The 19,808-nt window shown below is 43.2% G+C and overlaps 1 long non-coding RNA gene and 1 pseudogene across 1 annotated transcript; both read right to left on the reverse strand.

The window, feature by feature from the left end:
* Positions 1-264: 264 nt before the first annotated feature.
* LOC105606854 (large ribosomal subunit protein uL18-like) lies at positions 265-6,376 on the reverse strand (annotated as a pseudogene).
* A 9,462-nt stretch (positions 6,377-15,838) lies between these two features.
* On the reverse strand, positions 15,839-18,787 carry LOC121818532 (uncharacterized). Its single transcript, XR_006058501.2, has 2 exons — positions 18,170-18,787; positions 15,839-17,698 (listed from the first exon to the last, which is right to left on the reverse strand). It is a non-coding gene; the product is annotated as an uncharacterized LOC121818532 (long non-coding RNA).
* Between the last annotated feature and the right edge of the window lie 1,021 nt (positions 18,788-19,808).

Below are 19,808 nucleotides of genomic sequence, written 5' to 3' on the forward strand. Positions count from 1 at the left end.
CCAGATAGATGATTGTGGTTTGGTTTATTAATTCCTGGGCTTCTCTTGTGGCTCAGCTGGTAAAGAATCCGCCTGCAATGTGGGAGATCTGGGTTCGATCCCTGGGTTGGGAAGATCCCCTGGAGAAGGAAAAGGATACCCACTCCAGTCTTCTGGCCTGGAGAATTCCATGGACTATACAGTCCATGGGGTCGCAAAGAGTAGGACATGACTGAGCAACTTTCACTTTCACTTTATTAACTCCCAGCAGCCCATTCCTGAGTTCTAAGGAAGCTTGCCTTCTTCCGAGCTACCTGATCTTTCTTCTGAGCAAGTGACATTTTGGGCTGATTCCACCTCTTCTTTTTAACTTCTTTCTTAGGCTTCTTCTCATACACTGGATTCTCTCATATTGCAGCATGAGCTTTTTTATACATCTCCTCCATCACGTATGGAGTTATGTTGTTCTTTATGAATGGAGAGAATTGTTTCTTGTAGGCATCCTCATCCTCTTCAATCAGATAACACATGTAATCTGCAGCATTCTGCCCCATGATGTGCTTTCGGTGTACCTCAGCACTGAATTCTTTGTTTTCTGAATCATAACTAGGGAACCATTTGATACTGTGAGGGATAGACAAACCTTCATTGCCAGCTCCCTTCAGGGCCCCAGAAACTATTCTCAGTAGTGGTCCTGGCAAGTCCTGCATCGAAGTAACAGGTGAAGGTACCAGGTTGACTATCAACGCTTTCCACATTGTATTCCTCTCCAGTCACCTCGACTTGGCCTTCGTAAATTTTGTCCATACCAAACCTATTCAGAAGCCTGCAGGCCAGCAGCAGGCCAGTACAGTGTGCCACAGCATAATTTGTCAGGCCAACCTTCGCACCATACTTTGGGAGTTCGTGAGCATAAACTGCACAAACTGTTATATGTCCTTCTATACAGGCATAAGCAGTCTGACAAATGATATCTCTGTTACATGAATGATCATTCTGTAATTGGATGTGTTGTACTTATTTTTATCTTGGGTTACCAATCGTTTCTGAGCATAGTAGTCAGTTTTGCCCTCTTGCCGTCTGAATTTTACTCAGTATCTCTTGAAGTCAGCTGTGTTCTGGAAAACTTTAACCCCATACTGTAGAACGGAACCCCAACTCTGCAGCTTTCCACAGAGCTCTACGGTCCCATTCTTACAGGACTCACTCCAGTCAAGTTCATTTCTTGTCTGCAGACCTCTGGACCTAAGCTCTTTTCTGCTTCATTGTCATTATTTTTTCTAGATTAGAATGCCCTTTCTATCTCTCTAAATTCTAGCCATTTGTTTGATAAGACCCCACACTGATTTTTCCCTTTTCTGACTTCTGGTGGCAGTTCTAGTCTGTACTGTACTATACAACATTCGCAGATTTATTATGCTTTTCTAGGCTCAGCCCTTGATGCTGGATGGCAGTGGCTAACTTATCTTGCTGGCTGGAGGCTCTGAATACTTTGAAGACATATTGATAGTGAAGAAATAGCCAAGAATGATGCAGTGAGTTGGAATCCAGAGAAACAGACCAAGTAGACCTCAGTTGCAGTGGCTGAGAAACACTAGAGCAAGTAGAGGGGCATGCAGTGTGGATAAGCATAGACTGATTCTCTTATTCCAGTTGAGAGAATCGTAAAGAAGGGCTCTGGTTAGCTCTCCCAGGATCAAGAGCTTCATCCCTAACTAACCAAATGTGCTGGGGAAGACAAGGCCATGTAGGAATTTGCCATATGGATGGGGTGGGGTGAATAGTTCCTCTGAGGAGGGGTTTTGGCCAAACATGGATGGCTTATGGATATCTAATATATTAAAAGCACAGCAGTGATTGTCCACTGGTAATGTCCAGTATAGGAGTGTAGGTCAGTATGCTGGAAATCAGGAAGGAAGAACTATGGTGTAGCATACCACCCTTCCTATTGTTAGAACAGAGTCAACAAGTCTTTATGGAGACTCCCTGGGGACTTGATAATTGTTGGACTAGCCTTCAACTCTGTACACTGTCATTTTTTTTTTTCCCCCTGTTACATTAACCCTAGGACCTGTGACTCCATTTAGACACCCAACAGCCTTGACATTTCTCTGCTCTGCAAGGAACCACTGACAACTTGCACTGTTATCTTGGTCTTAATGACTGCTAAGTCACTTCATTTCCCAGAGGGAGACTGTGAAATCATCAACAGTGTCAGGTCACTGGCAGCCTTAAGCTCTGGATGGAATGTTTCCAGGAAGAAATGCGAGTGAGAAAAGGAGCTGGACACTTCCTTTTAGAGGAAGACTGTTAGCTCATCCTGGGAAGGTCAGCTGGATGGTGGCAGAGTATAGAAGTATTAGCATTAAATGCTTAACTCTGGACCGGTCTTCCCCAGCACTAGGGGGCACCAAAGTCAGCAACTTCCTGATTCTTAAGGCTGGTAGCATGTCAGCTGTTAGGAAATAAGATGAGGGACAAAGCTGTGAGGTAGGGAAGATGGCATGGCATGAAGACCCTGGCATGTCTAGGTCCCTTTTGTCCATCTCTACCTGCTCTGTTCTGGCTTCTGCTGGTTGATCTGGGCTCTCCAGCTGCCTACCTGCCACCGTACCCCTAATTCTTATAGCTGCTGGGTTTTTGACCCACTACTTCTTTCAGAATTTATGCCTTTGCTTCATTTGTTTGGCATGTGGATATTTGTTGGACTCTGCAGTGCTCCTTTGAACCTTGTCTTTTTGTGACATATTATGGAGGTGGTTTATCCAGGTGACCCAAGACAGCGCAAGCTCTGCATCCTACATCCTGGCACCTGGCTCTAAGCTTTCTAGTACAGCTTCCAAATATACTGGGTGGAGTTTCTTTCCTTGCTGGGCCTCCACAGTGCTGTAAAGGACTTAATCCTCCACAGTGCTGTATTAGCATTGCCTGTTAACTCATGACTGGATCCCCTCTAGCCCAAATCAAACGCATCTCTGTACCCTTGGCTTCTGTCACAGAGCCTGGCACAGAGCGGCATTAACCATGACTGTGAAGTGATTGGAAAATGCTCACTGTCACCTCTGAGTGTGGCCTGGACTTTTCCTCCAAAAATATGACTTGCTTTTCCCTGTCTGTCTGTCCTTGTATTCAGATGCAACTAATCACCACACTCCTCTTCTCCTTTTCCACCTACTCTGTTTGCTTTTCCTACCAGTCTGTCTGAGAGAGAGTGCAGTGTGGTGGTTAAGAACATAGATCCTAAATAGGATTTTCTGGTTTTAAATCCTGGTTTTATTACTTATGAACTGTGCAACTGTTAGCAAGTTACTTTGCCTGTCTGTACCTCAGTTTCTTCCTCTGTAGAGTGGGAATAATAAGAATAGGACCAACCTCACAGGGCTGTTGAGAACATTAAATGTGTTACAATGAACAGTGTACTTGGAATAGGATTTGGTACACAGCAGGCGTTCTAGAAGTGTTAGCTGTTCTTACTGTTCTCTGTCTTCACTGCTCAACCAAAAGTAAAGGTCATCTGACTTTGTTTCCTCTTGACTTCTTGGGCTTACCTACCTTCTTCTTGCACTGAACTTGTGTGCCTCAGTCTCATTCTCTGGTCCACTTAGCTAAATATTTACAAATATTTGCCGATTTCTTATAAGCTAACACTGAGCTGTAGCCCAGGAGATATCTAGACTCATTCCCTTTAAGCACCACCTCCTCTACTCATGGTTCTTTCCTCGGTCAAGTCCTGATTCAGACCTTGGTCTTTTAATGGCTGACTGTGGGGGCTGTGAAAAAGTAAGATTTATCTCTGCTGCTAGACAAAAATTTGACAAAGCTTTTTTGTAATGGGCTGGACAGTAAATTTTTTTTTTTTTTATAGAAGTATAGTTGATTTACAGTGTTGTATTATTAATAGTTTTGGTATATCGCAAAGTAATTGAGAAACATTTATGTGTATGTATATACGTATTTTTCATATTCTTTCCCATTATAATTTGTTATAAGATATTGAATATCATTTTCTGTGCTTTGCTTGTTGTTTATCTATTTTATGTATAGTGGTGGTGGTGGTGGTGCTGCTGCTGCTAAGTCGCTTCAGTCGTGTCCGAATCTGTGCGACCCCATAGATGGCAGCCCACCAGGCTCCCCCATCCCTGGGATTCTCTAGGCAAGAATACTGGAGTGGGTTGCCATTTTCTTCTCCAATGCATGAAAGTGAAAAGTCAATGTGAAGTCGGTCAGTCGTGTCCGACTCTTCACGACCCCATGGACTGCAGCCTACCTGGCTCCTTCGTCCATGGGATTTTCCAGGCAAGAGGTATAGTGGTGTATATCTGTTAATTTCAATCTCCTAATTTATCCCTTCTTCCCTGTCCCCTTTGGTAACCATAAATTTGTCTGTGAGTCTGTTTCTGAGAAGGAAATGGCAACCCACTCCAGTATTCTTGCCTGGAGAATGCCATGGACGGAGGAGCCTGGTGGGCTACAGTCCGTGGGGTCGCAAAGAGTCGGACACGACTGAATGACTTCACTTCACGTCACCACTTTTTTAAAGATTCCATATATAAGTGATATCATTTGATATTTGTCTTTCTTTGTCTGACAGTTCACTTAGTATGATAATCTCTAATTCCATTTATTAATATGTTTATTTGTGTGTGTATCACATCTTCTTTATCCATTCATCTGTTGATGGACATGTAGGTTTCTTCTGTGTCTTGGCTGTAGTGCTGCAGTGGTTGTTGGGGTACATGTATCTTTTTAAATTAGGGAATTAGAGTTTTCTCTGGATATGTGCCCAGGAGTGGAATTGCTAGGTCATATGGTAATTCTAAATTTTTAAAGCAACCTCTATACTGTTTTCCATAGCAGCTGCATGAATTTACATTCCTACCAACAGTGTGGGAGGGTTTCCTTTTCTCTATACCCTCTCTAGCATTTATTATGGTCATCATTCTGACTGATGTGAGGTGATGCCTCATTGCAGTTTTGATGTGCATTTCTCTAATAATTAGCAATAATGAGTGTCTTTTTATGTGCCTGTTGGCCATCTCTATGTCTTCTTCAGAGAATTGTCTATGTAGGTCTTCTGCCCAGTCTTTGATTGTGTTGTTTGTTTTTTTGGTATTGAGTTGTATGAGCAGTTTGTCTATTTTAGAAATTAAGCCCTTATTGCTTACATTGTTTGCAAATAAATTCTCTAGTCTTTAGGTTGTCTTTTCATTTTGTTTATGGTTTCCTTTGCTGTGAAAAAATTTATAAGTTTGGTTAGACCCTATTTGTTTATTTTTTGCTTTTATTTCTATAATTTTGGGAGACTGACCTAAGAAAGCATAAATATGGTTCATGCCAGAGAGTGTTTCGCCTATGTTCTTTTCTAGGAGTTTTATGGTATCATGTCTTATATTTAATTGTTTAAGCTATTTTGAGTTTATTTTTGTGTGTTGTGTTGAGGGTGTGTTCTAACTTCAATGATTTACATGAAACTGTCCAGCTTTTCCAACACCACTTGCTGAAGAGACTGTCTTTTCTCCATTTTGTATTCTTGCCTCCTTTGTTGAAGATTAACTGACCATAGGTGGGTGGGTTTATTTCTGGGCTCTTTATTCTGTTCCATTGATCCATATGCCTGTTTTTGTGCCAATACCACAATGTTTTGATTAGCTTTGTAGTATTGTCTGGAGGGTTATGCCTCCAGCTTCGTAGATATTTTAGGCTTTGCAGGCCACACAGGGTCTCTGTCTTATCTCCTCTTCTTCCTCTTCCTTCTTTCAGTTCAGTTCAGTCGCTCAGTCGTGTCCGACTCCTTGTGACCCCATGAATCACAGCACGCCAGGCCTCCCTGTCCATCACCAACTCCCGGAGTTCACTCAAACTCACGTCCATCGAGTCAGTGATGCCATCCAGCCATCTCATCCTCTGTCGTCCCCTTCTCCTCCTGCCCGCAATCCCTCCCAGCATCAGAGTCTTTTCCAATGAGTCAACTCTTCGCATGAGGTGGCCAAAGTACTGGAGTTTCAGCTTTAGCATCATTCCTTCCAAAGAAATCCCACCCCTAACTTGAAGGCTGTATTAAATGAGTTTACAAGCCACATTTGATCATCAATAAGTCCCATGAGGGCAGGAACAATCTGTCTCATTACCCTGATGGTCTAATGCTACCCAGGCACATGATAAGCCTTTGATTAGTACTTGTTGAATAACTGAATAAACAATAAATGAGTTCAAACAAGCCTCTGGCTTCCAAAGTTAAGAGACAGAATTTCTGTGTAAGTTCTACAGTGAACAGGAGAACCCCAGGGAAGCGTTCTATTAAGCTGACTCCTTACTCTGTCTGCAGTTGTCAAAGGGTACAGGAGCTTTCCATGGAGTCTGCCTTAGCCTAAGTACCTACCTGCAATTCCACTGCCATCTTCTAGTTGAGAACCGAGCCTCCCTGTAGCCTCGGTTCCATACTAGCAGTGTGCTGGTAAATATTTAACAACCAGCTACCCAAAAAACAAGCAAACAATCCCTGATTTATAGTATTTCCCAATTTCCATGGTGTCAATACTTCCACCATGGCCAATTTCATGCTATGAAATGAAGCCACTAAACTTGAAGCTGGGAAGAGAGATGCCATTAAACCATGCTCCCTGCCCTGCTCACCTCTGCAGTCCTAAGCACCATATGCCTCCTTGGAGAGTAATTGAAAGAAACGTTAGCTCTCACAATCTCTGCCTTTAGGACTGGGCTCTTCTCTGTGTTTTGGTGGATGGGTACTATTATCTTGCCTTCCCAGACTTCCTGGATTTTGGCCTTTGCCTGCTTTGATCCCCAGGCCCTGAGTGCTCATTGACCTCCTGACTCCCTGCTTCTTGCAGAACACAGATGGCTGGACTCTTCCTGATCCACCCTAGCTTCCTGGATGTCAGGTTTCTGATGTGTTTCCGAGCACAGAGACACACAGCCACTCTACCTCCTGCAGGGTCGTCTGGTTTCCAGGCTGTGATGTGCTTTGACCACTCACTTCCAATTCTCACAGCACACCTCTCTTGACTGCTGGGAGGTTAACTCTCATCCTGCTGATTGGGAACTCAGTTCCCAGCTCATTTCTTCTTGCTCTGTCTTGGCTTCTGTTTAATTAGTACCATCTGCTTCTAAATCTTTATATAATTTTCATCTTTATTGATTCACACAAAAATAATTACTGGGTGCATTTTTTGTGTACCATGCTATGTCTAGGCATCCAGGATACCTCAGTGAACAAAACAAGTAGGATTCTCTGTCCTTGGGGGGCTTATAATAAAGTGTGAGGAAGCTCATACTAAACAATAGGAGTAATAAATCATATATTACAAAAGAAGGTGATAAGTAGGATGGAAAAAGTAGGGAAAGATGTGTTGACAATGCTGATAGGAGGCACATGGTTACAGTGGCCTCTTTGAGAAGGTAACATTCAAGTAAAGCCTTGCAACACATTCTGTACTCTCATACACAACATCTACTCATCATCAACTCCTGCTCATACAGGTATGTGGCTCACTTTAGCCTGAGAATTTCCAGGATTTGTTTCTCACAGTTGGACTGTTTGCTGTAAGAGAGAAGGAGAAAGTATTGTGATTATATGCTTGGGCTTTGGTATATGATTTTGAATCCCTGCTCTCTGGTCAATTAGGACAGCTATTGAGGTTTCCATAATCTATTGGACAATGAGTTTCTTGAGGGGAGGGACTGGATCTCTCTTGCTCACCCTATAGCCCCCATGCCTAGTAGAATCTGACCTCTGTCAGTGTTGCTTATTAGCCTTTTTGTCCTGGGAAAATTCCTTTCTGAGATTTCAATTCCTTATATGTAAAATTGGGATGTTAATAATGATAATATAAATATCCACCTCATAGGGTTGCTCTATGAGTTAAATCCAGCTGCATGGTGCTGGAGCGGCAGCTGCGCAGTGCTGGAGTGACTTTGAGGGGATACCCCATGTTCAAGGTCAGAGAAGCCACAGCAAGATTGTATGAGGGGCAAATTCACATTTAGAATCAATCCCCACTCCCCCCAGAGAGGCTTGGAGGGCTCAAACAAACCTTGTTGCACCAGGACCCAGAGACCCCACAGAGACTGAGACAAAACTGTGTTTAAGCATCTTCTATGGAGGTATGGGTCAGCAGTGGACTGCTGCAGGGGCAGGGGCTCTGGGTGCAACAGGCTTGGGTAGGCATAAGCTCTCTTGGAGGAGGTCGCCATTAACCCCACCATAGAGCTGCCAGAACTTACACAGGAATTGGAAGTAGACTCTTGGAAGGCACAAACAGAACTTTGTGTGCACCAGGACCCAGGAGAAAGGAGCAATGATCCCACAAGAGACTGACCCAAACTTGCCCAGAAGTGTCCAGGAGTCTCTAGTGGAGGTGTAGGTCAGTGGTGCCCTGCTGCAGGGTTGGGGGCACTGAGTGTAGCAGTACATACATGGGACCTTTTGAAGGAGGTCACCATTATCTTCATTCAGTTCAGTTCAGTTGCTCAGTTGTGTCCGACTCTTTGCGACCCCATGAATCACAGCACAAGGCCTCCCTGTCCATCACCATCTCCCGGAGTTCACTCAGATTCACCTTCATCTAGGCAGTGATGCCATCCAGTCATCTCATTCTCTGTCATCCCCTTCTCCTCCTGCCCCCAATCCCCCCAGCATCAGAGTTTTTTCCAATGAGTCAACTCTTCGCATGAGGTGGCCAAACTATTGGAGTTTCAGCGTTAGCATCATTCCTTCCAAAGAAATCCCAGGGCTGATCTCCTTCAGAATGGACTGGTTTGATCTCCTTGCAGTCCAAGGGACTCTCAAGAGTCTTCTCCAACACCACAGTTCAAAAGCATCAATTCTTCGGTGCTCAGCTTTCTTCACAGTCCAACTCTCATATCCATACATGACTACTGGAAAAACCTCCCTCGCAGTTTCAGTTCAGTTTAGTTCAGTTGCTCAGTTGTGTCCGACTCTTTGTGACTCCATGAATCACAGCATGCCAGGCCTCCCTGTCCATCACCAACTCTAGGAGTTCACTCAAACTCATGTCCATCGAGTCGATGATGCCATCCAGCCATCTCATCCTCTGTTGTCCCCTTCTCCTCCTGCCCCCAATCCCTCCCAGCATCAGGGTCTTTTCCAATGAGTCAACTCTTTGCATTAGGTGGCCAAAGTATTGGAGTTTCAGCTTCAGCATCAGTTTGGCCACAGGTAAATAACAGGGAGGGAACACAGCTCCACCCATCAACAGAAAATTGAATTAAAGATTTACTGAGCATGGCCCCCTCATCAGAACAAGACCCAGTTTTCCCCTCAGTCAGTCTCTCCCATCAGGAAGCTTCCATAAGCCTCTTATTCTTCTCCATCAGAGGGCAGACAGACTGAAAACCACAATCACAGAAAACTAACCAAACTGATCACATGGACCACAGCCTTGTCTAACTCAATGAAACTCTGAGCCATGCCATGTAGCGCCCCCCAAGGTAGATGGGTCATGGTGGCGAGTTCTGACAAAATGTGGTGCACTAGAGAAGTGACTGGCAGACCACTTCGGTATTCTTGCCTTGAGAACCGCATGAACAGTATAAAAAGACAAAAAGATAGGAGGGCATTGAAAGATGAACTCCCCAAGTTGGTAGGTGCCCAATATGCTACTGGAGATCAGTGGAGAAGTAACTCCAGAAAGAATGAAGAGACGGAGCCAAAGCAAAAACAACACATGATTGTGGATGAGGCTGGTTACAGAAGCAAAGTCCAATGTTGTAAAGAGCAATATTGCATAGGAATCTGGAATGTTAGGTCCATGAATCAAGGCAAATTGGAAGTGGTCAAACAGGAGATGGCAAGAGTGAACATCAACATTTTAGGAATCAGCAAACTAAAATGGACTGGAATGGGTGAATTTAACTTAGATGACCATTATATCTACTACTGTGGGCAAGAATCCATTAGAAGAAATGGAGTAGCCATCATAGTCAACAAAACAGTCCAAAATACAGTACTTGGATGCAATCCCCAAAACAACAGAATGATCTCTGTTCATTTCCAAGGCAAACCATTCAATATCACGGTAATCCAATTCTATGCCCTGACCAATAATGTTGAAGAAGCTGAAGTTGAATGGTTCTATGAAGACCTACAAGACCTTCTAGAACTAACACCTCCAAAAGATGTTCTTTTCATTATAGGGGACTGGAATGCAAAAGTAGGAAGTCAAGAAACATCTGGAGTAACTGGCAAATTTGGCCTTGGAGTACAGAAAGAAGCAGGGCAAAGGCTAGTAGAGTTTTGCCAAGAGAACACACTGGTCATAGCAAACATCCTCTTCCAACAACACAAGAGAAGACTCTACACATGGACATCACCAGATGGTCAACACCGAAGTCAGATTGATTATATTCTTTGTAGCCAAAGATGGAGAAGCTCTATACAGTCAGCAAAAACAAGACCAGGAGCCGACTATAGCTCAGATCATGAACTCCTTATTGCCAAATTCAGAATTGAAGAAAGTACAGAAAACCACTAGACCATTCAGGTATGACCTAAATCAAATCCTTTATGATTATACAGTGGAATTGATAAATAGATTCATGGGATTAGATCTGACAGACAGAGTGCCTGTAGAACTATGGACAGAGGTTTGTGACATTGTACAGGAGACAGGGATCAAGACCATCCCCAAGAAAAAGAAATGCAAAAACCCAAATGGCTGTCTGAGGAGGCCTTACAAATAGCTGTGAAAAGAAGAGAAGCTAAAAGCAAAGGAGAAAAGGAAGGATATACCCATTTGAATGCAGAGTTCCAAAGAATAACAAGGAGAGACAAGAAAGCCTTCCTCAGTGATCAATGCAAAGAAATAGAGGAAAATAATAGAATGGGAAAGACTAGAGATCTCTTCAAGAAAATTAGAGATACCATGGGAACATTTCATGCAAAGTGAATGTGAAGTCTCTCAGTCGTGTCCGACTCTTTGCAGCCCCATGGACTGTAGGCCACCAGGCTCCTCCATCCATGGGATTTTCTAGGCAAGAATACCAGAGTGGGTTGCTATCTCCTTCTCCAGGAGATCTTCCCCACCCAGGGATTGAACCTGGGTCTCCCGCACTGTAGGCAGGCTCCTTACCCTCTGAGCCACCCAGGAAGTCATTTCATGCAAAGATGGGCTCAATAAAGGACAGAAATGGTATGGACCTAACAGAAGCAGAAGATATTAAGAAGAGGTGGCAAGAATACACAGAAGAGCTATACCAAAAAACAAACAAACAAACAAACAAAAAACTTCACTACCCAGATAATCACAATGGTGTGATCACTCACCTAGAGCCAGACATTCTGGAATGTGAAGTCAAGTGGGCCTTAGGAAGCATCACTAAGAACAAAGCTAGTGGGTGATGGAATTCCAGTTGAGCTATTTCAAATCCTAAAAGATGATGCTGTGAAAGTGCTGCAGTCAATATGCCAGAAAATTTGGAAAACTCAACAGTGGCTACAGGACTGGAAAAGGTCAGTTTTCATTCCAATCCCACAGAAAGGCAATGCCAAAGAATACTCAAACTATCTGCCCAATTGCACTCATCTCACACAATAGTAAAGTAATGCTCAAAATTCTCCAAGGAAGGCTTCAACAGTATGTGAACTGTGAACCTCCAGATGTTCAAGCTGGATTTAGAGAACGCAGAGGAACCAGAGATCAAATTGCCAACATCTGTTGGGTCATTGAAAAAGCAAGAGAGTTCCAGAGAAACATCTATTTCTGCTTTATTGACTAAGCCAATGCCTTTGACTGTGTGGATCACCAGAAACTGTGGAAAATTCTGAAAGAGATGGGAATACCAGACCACCTGACCTGCCTCCTGAGAAATCTGTATGCAGGTCAGGAAGCAACAGTTAGAACTGGACATGGAACAACAGACTGGTTCCAAATAGGAAAAGGAGTACGTCAAGGCTGTATATTGTCACCCTGCTTATTTAATAACTTATATGCAGAGTACATCATGGGAAATGCTGGGCTGTAGGAAGCGCAAGCTGGAATAAGATTGCCGGGAGAAATACCAATAACCTCAGATATGCAGATGATACCACTCTTATGGCAGAAAGCAGAGAAGAACTAAAGAGCCTCTTGTTGAAAGTGAAAGAGGAGAGTGAAAAAGTTGGCTTAAAGCTCAACATTCAGAAAACGAAGATCATGGCATCTGGTCCCATCACTTCCTGGCAAATAGATGGGGAAACATTGGAAACAGTGACAGACTTTATTTTGGGGGGCTCCAAAATCACTACAGATGGTGACTGCAGCCATGAAATTAAAAGACACTTGCTCCTTGGAAGAAAAGTTATGACTAACCTAGGCAGCATATTAAAAAGCAGAGACATTTCTTTGCCAACAAAGGCCCATCTAGTCAAAGCTATGGTTTTCCCAGGAGTCACGTATGGATGTGAGAGTTGGACTATAAAGAATTGATTGCCAAAGAATTGATGCATTTAAACTGTGCTGTTGGAGAAGACTCTTGAGAGTCCCTTGGACTGCAAGGAGATCCAACTAGTCCATCGTAAAGGAGATCAGTCCTGAGTGTTCATTAGAAGGACTGATGTTGAAACTGAAACTCCAATACTTTGGCCACCTGATGCAAAGAGCTGGCTCATTTGAAAAGACCCTGATACTGGGTAAGACTGAAGGCATGTGGAGAACGGAATGACAGAGGATGAGACGGTTGGATGGCATCGCCGACTCAATGGACATGAGTTTGAGCAAACTCCAGGAGTTGGTGATGGACACAGAGGCCTGGCGTACTGCAATCCATGAGGTTGCAACGAGTCAGACATGACTGAGTCCCTGAACTGTCTGACTGATGAATTAAATCATAACAATTTATAATATGTGTAGAGCACTTGGCACAGAGCCTAGTACACAGAGAGTGCTTGCTAAATAAATATTAGGAGTGGTCACTGTTGTTAGAGTCACCATACAGAATTAATGTTCTCCAGTTGAAGAGATGTTATTCTGGAAATATTCCTTGCTTCCCTAATAAGTTGGTCCCATTGCCAAGCCTATGCAGTACTTGTTATAACCTCTGAGGAAATATGGGGTAAATCGTGGATGGGGGTGCGAGGAGCCTTGGGAGGGGGGAAGAGCCCAGGTGGCAGGACTGAGGTGGTGCCCAGAGCACTGTGGTCAGGCCCGAGGCTGTTGTGTAAACGGACAGTCAATCAGTCAGAATGGAGAAATGAAACAGCAGTGACTAGATGAATACAGAGTACGGGGATTAATGGAGCTGAGATTAAACTGTTAGCTGAGATTAAAGAGAGTAATTTTCCTTAGGGCATGGACATCAGTGGTGGGGTCTGGAAACAAGACCTTGACTATGTGTCCTATACCTGGGTCTTTCTTCCTCTTTAAGTGTTCTTTCAGACCCAGTTCCTTAGCTTTCCCAACAGCCCCCAGTATCTGCTGAACCGACTCTCTTGTCTCTTTGATTGCTCCCATCTGGTTTAGGTTTGTCTCTCATAAAGCCGTCAGTCTGGATGAGGACCCCTGCTGTCTCTATGGGCACAGCCAGGGGCGCCACTTGCTAACTCATTAAGAATGTAACCACCACTGCAGTTGTTCACAGGCAGTGTAGACAGTCCTTAACGCTGTGACACAGAAGGCAGCATCCTGACCAAACAGACCTAAGCAGAAGAGGCTTCTCTTCCTACTAGGTGCCTGGCTGGAAGCAGATGCTTTATGGAAGTCAGTTGCCGTCCGGATAGTCAGCAACATTTGTTTAGGAGCTGCTGCACGTCTGTCCCTGTGATGAGGGAGATAGTATTGCAATGCAGAAAAGATAATGAACCTCATCAGAATCTCTGATTACTTCCTGAGGATTGATTCTGAGAAGTGCCTTTAAGGGTAAAAACACTTTTAAGGCTCTTGATGCATATTGCTATATTGCTTTCCAAAAAGGATAGACAAATTCTCATGCCCTTTTATTGCATTTGATTGTGTCCATTTTATCATACCTTTGCCAGGACTGAGTATTGTTTAAAATTTAAAAATATGTGTAACAGAGAGGCAAAGTGACATTTCTCTGATTGAATCTTTATTATTTTATTAACAGGGGTGTGAGCATTTTGAAATGTTTCTTTGCTATGGAGATAATATTTGGTATCATCTCCATGGTAGGTCTGGAGGAATAGTGACTAGATTTTTTTTGACTGAGTTTTATCTATGTTACTTATTTTTAAATACCTATACAGTAAATTTACTTTTGTTGTTGTGTAGTTTTGTGATTTTAACGAGTACACAGAGTTATGTAACTACTAAGACAACCAGAATTTAGACAGTTTTCTCCCTTCGAATTCCCTATGTTGCCTCTTTGTGGTAAAACCCTCTACTAACTCTTAGCTCCTAGCACTTACTGATCTATTCTATGCCCTTTATTTTGCTTTCCCCAGGATAATATTGCAGTGTATTTAATAAAGCAAGATGTTAAAAATTTAAGTCCAATTTATCAATATTTTTACTTTGTTTATTGTGCTTTGTTGTCCTAAGAATTCTTTGCTTAACCCAAGGTCACAATATTTTCTGCTAAAAGTTTTCTAACTTTACATTTTACATTTAAGTCTATAATCCATTTTGTTAAATTTTGTACCAAGTGTGAGATATTGGCCAAGATTCAAGTTTTTGAAGTCTACAAACAATAAATGCTGGAGAGGGTGTGGAGAAAAGGAAACCCTCTTACACTGTTGCTGGGAATGCAAACTAGTACAGCCATTATGGAGAACAGTGTGGAGATTCCTTAAAAATCTGGAGATAGAACTGTCATTTGACCCAGCAATCCCACTTCTGGGCATACACACTGAGGAAACCAGAATTGAAAGAGACACATGTACCCGAATGTTCATCGCCGCACTGTTTATGATAGCCAGGACATGGAAGCAACCTAGATGTCCGTGAGCAGATGAATGGATAAGAAAGCTGTGGTACATATATATAATGGAATATTACTCAGCTATTAAAAAGAATGCATTTGAATCAGTTCTAATGAGGTAGATGAAAATGGAGCCTATTATACAGAGTGAAGTAAGTCAGAAAGAAAAACACTAATACAGTATATTAATGCATATATACGGAATTTAGAAAGATAGTAATGATGAACCTATATGTGAGACAGCAAAAGAGACACAGATGTAAAACACAGACTTTTGGACTTTGTGGGAGAAGGCAAGGGTGGGATGATTTGAGAGAATAGCACTGAAACATGTGTATTATCATATATGAAATAGATTGCCAGTCCAGGTCTGATGCATGAGACAGGGTGCTCAGGGCTGGTGCACTGGGATGGCCTTGAGGGATAGGATGGGGAGGGAGGTGGGAGGGGGGTTCAGGATGGGGAACACATGTACACCTGTGGCAGATTCATGGCAATGTATGGCAAAAGCCACTACAATATTGTAAAGTAATTAGCCTCCAATTAAAATAAATAATTAAAAAAGATTCATGTTTTTGTAATATATTGATGGCCATTTGATCCGGCACCATTGCTCACAAATCTAACTTTTTCCTATTTGATTGCCTTGTATCTCTTTCAAAAACCCACTGGCCATATGTGTTTTTTTTCCCTGGCCCCTCTGTTTTGTCTTATTGATCTATCTTATGTTCATTAGCATCTGGTCTTGATTATAGTAAGTTCCTATGTTTTTGTCTCTTCCAGAATGACATGCAAATGGAATCTTATAGTATTATAAAATTTGTCTGGCATGTGTCCCTTAGAATAAAGAATGTGTGTGAGATTCATCCTAGTTGTTGTGTATGTCAATCTTTCTTTTTTTTTTTTAATGTTCAGTAGTATTTCACTGTATGGATGTACTAGAGACTCTTCATCCAATTGCTGTTCATTTTTAGATTTTGTTTGTTTATTCTAGTTCCTTTGCCTTTTTAAGAATCAAGTTGTAAATAGCTGTAAAACTTGATTAGGATAATGTTGGGATTTCCCAATGTAAGTCTAGAAATAAATTTGGGGAGAATTGATATATTAGCATATTGAATCTTCCAATCTATGAATATGGTATATCTTCATGTGTTTAACTCTTACGAAAAATTATTTCATCAGTGTTTTATAGTTTATAGCTGACATCTAAGTATTTCATGTTTTGGAATTGCCAGGGGTACTGTTTCTAAAATTTTAAATTCAGTTTCGAATTGTTATTGCTGGTATAAAGAAACACAATTGATTATTTGTGTATTGATTAATTTTTGGTGTTAGCCACTTGCTGTGTAAAGAAGTCCAGTCTATTCTGGTGGAGAGAGATCCTAGAACACAAGAGATCATGTGACAAATGTTATGCTCCGAGCCCGTATTTCCGAACTGACCGAGAGAGAGAGCAAGTCCACCACGGTAATGCAAGGGCAAGAAGGGAGTTTATCTCTAGCGTGCTAGGGCCCAAGTCTCATCCCACACAAGGGAATCCGACAAGAGCCCTGAACAAAGGAGTATGGCGGCTTATATACAGGCAGTTCTTTGTCTCAGTTACAGGAGTAGCTGGCGTTACATGATTGGCCAGGCAGGATGAGCGCGTATCCTGTCTCTTTCTGGTAAACATGACTCAGGTCCTAGAGCCCGTCGTTTGGTCCCTAACATTCCCCCCTGTCCTTAGATCATATAGAGGAATCTTCCTCTCGGTCCTGAGACACAGTTTGATATTGTTGTCGAAGCACAAACAGCTGTACAGTATTTATGCGTTTTTTACAAAGGCTACAAGTCTATTGATAATACATGGGCCAAAGGTAAGCATTAGTAAAAGTATTAGCAGGGGTCCCAGCAAGGTGGAGATTAGGGTGGTCAACCAAGGGGATTGTTAATACCAAGACTCAAACCATCTTTGTTGAGCCTCACGTTCTTGTTTACGTTGGGCTAGTCCCTCTCTTATTTTGGCCATAGATTTTTAAACTATTTTTGTGTGATCAGCATAAAAACAATACTCTTTTTTTAGGGCAGCACAGAGTCCCCCCTGAATCCCCCCACAGATCTTTTAGTTATGCCTGGGCGCACCTGGACATGCCCAGAATGCATGATTTTTGAGCTTGCCCCTCTTTTAGGGTACATTTACCACCGGCTTAAGGTCAAAGTATAAGTCTGGCCACCAAGTATTTGGTGGATGTATTGCGGTGGTGGAGTTAAGCATTTTACGTGTTAGTCCATTTTGCAGTTTTCAGGTGATTTTGATGGGTTGGTGCAGGTTCACGCTGGCAGCTTCGGAGCAGAGTAACATGGTCATCCATAAGATGGTCTAGACGAGTTGTCTTGGTCTTGTCGACGATGCCGGAGCTTCAGCCTTAGGGGGTTGGACGGGTGTAGAGACGCTTTTTATTTTTTTAGCGTCTCCTTTGTAGTAAAAAGTACCTGTAACAGTTGCTGACAATCATCCCAAGTGGGATTGTGAGTAAACAGGATAGACTCTAAAAGATCAATAAGACCCTGCGGTTTTTCAGAGAAGGAGGGAGTCTGGGTTTTCCAATTGTACAAATCACTAGTGGAGAAGGGCCAATACTGATATGTCCGTTCTCCACCCTCTCTGGCTGGCCCCACCTGAACCGGAAATGCATGAATGGTGGAGGAGGGAACCTCCGGGTCTTCTTCCGCTACGCCGGCCATTTTTTTTCGCCTTTCCCCGAGTTCCCTAGGCGGGGCCCCTTTTTCTGGGAGGAGCTGAAGGCTTGGTTCTCTTTCTGGCTTCTCCCGATGAAACCTGTGGAACCTGTGGAAGCAAGGGCGGGGAAGAGGGAAGGGAAGTGAGGGGCTGAAAAACAAAAGGTTTTAGCCAGGCCAGGGGGTTTTCCACTAGGTCCTGTCAGACCAAAATGTATGGAGTTTGGTCTGGCTGGGTGTCCCGAAGGGTAGGGGGCGAGCACCTTCTCTCTGACCGCTCGAATAGTAGGCAGGCTGAAGATGCCTTCTTGTGGCCAGCTGACATCAAAAGCAGGCCACTCGGCAGAACAAAAAGTTACTAACTTGCTTTTCTTCACCAGCAATGATAGATTCTGTGCTCTAGACTTGAAATCAGAGAAGCGGTTAATCCTAAGAGATAAAGGAGTAGAAGTTGTTTGTCCCATGATCACAGAAAAGTACACTGGGAGCCAACAGAGCACACAAAGAGCAACACAGACACCACGAATAGACAAACAGATAACAAACACAAGGTGGCCACCGACAATGCACTCAATCTTACCTGCAGGATGTTCACAGAGCCAGCCACCTCCCCAGCACGAAACCAGGTCCCGGCCTTACACTGGACTCGCCTCTGCACTTTACACCCAGATGCCTCCCCACTACAATACTGGGCCCCGGACTTAATCTGGGCTTCTGCAACATTAGCACCGGTGTTCAGAGCTCTTATCTCCTAACGAGGTTAGTCCCTTTTACCAGGAGAGTTGTCCTCCCCGGCGGGACGGAGATCCCGGAGGAGCCCCCAAATGTTATGCTCTGAGCCCGTATCTCTGAACCGACCGAGAGAGAGAGCAAGTCCACCACGGTAATGCAAGGGCAAGAAGGGAGTTTATCTCTAGCGCGCTAGGGCCCAAGTCTCATCCCACACAAGGGAATCCGACAAGAGCCCTGAACAAAGGAGTATGGCAGCTTATATACAGGCAGTTCTTTGTCTCAGTTACAGGAGTAGCTGGCGTTACATGATTGGCCAGGCAGGATGAGTGCATATCCTGTCTCTTTCTGGTAAACATGACTCATGTCCTAGAGCCCGTCGTTTGGTCCCTAACAACAAAGACCTGAGGTCTCCCATCCTACAGTCAGCCACCACTGCCAGTTGTGTGAGTGAAGCCCTTTTCAGTATTCTTGGCTTCAAGAGTATGTGAATGGAGAACTTCCAGATGTACAAGCTGAATTTAGAAAAGGCAGAGGAACCAGAGATCAAATTACAAACATCTGTTGGATCATAGGAAAAGCAAGAGAATTCCAGTAAAACATCTACTTCTGTTTCGCTGGCTATGAAAAAGTTAAAGCCTTTGACTGTGTGGATCACAACAAACTAGAAAATTCTTAAAGAGATGGGAATACCAGACCACCTTACCTACCTCCTGATGAACCTGTATGCAGGTTAAGAAGCAACAGTTAGAACTGGACATGGAACAATGGACTGGTTTGCAACTGGGAAAGGAGAGTTGTCACCCTCCTTATTTAACTTATATGCGGATTACATCATGCAAAATGCCGGGCTGGATGAATCACAGGCTGGAATCAAGATTGCCAGGAGAAATATCAACAACCTCAGATATGCAGATGACACCACTTTAATGGCAGAAGTTGAAGAGGAACTAAAGAACCTCTTGATGAAGTTGAAAGAAGAGAGTGAAAAAGCTGGTTTAAAATTCAACATTCAAAAAACAAGATCATGGCATCTGGCCCTATCACTTAATGGCAAATGGGGAAAAACTGGAAACAGTGACAGGCTTTATTTTCTTGGGCTCCAAAATTGCTGTGGACTGTGACTGCAGTCATGTATTAAAAGACCCTTGCTTTCTTGGAAGGAAAGCTATGACAAACCTAGACAGCGTATTGAAAAGCAGAGATATCACTTTGCTGACAAAGGTCCACATAGTCAAAGCTAAGGGTTTTCCAGTAGTCATGTATGGATGTGAGAGTTGGACCATAAAGAAGGCTAAATGTTGAAGAATTGGTGCTTTTGCATTGTGGTGCTGGAGAAGACTCTTGAGAGTCCCTTGGACAGCAAGGAGATCAAACCAGTCAATCCTAAAGGAAACCAACCCTGTAAATTCATTGGAAAGACTGATGCTGAAGCTGAAGCTCCAAGACTTTGGTAATCCAATGCGAAGAGCTGACTTATTGGAAAAGAC

The sequence above is a fragment of the Ovis aries genome, chromosome 2 (genome assembly GCF_016772045.2).
Source record: "Ovis aries strain OAR_USU_Benz2616 breed Rambouillet chromosome 2, ARS-UI_Ramb_v3.0, whole genome shotgun sequence".
Taxonomy (NCBI): Eukaryota; Metazoa; Chordata; class Mammalia; order Artiodactyla; family Bovidae; genus Ovis; species Ovis aries.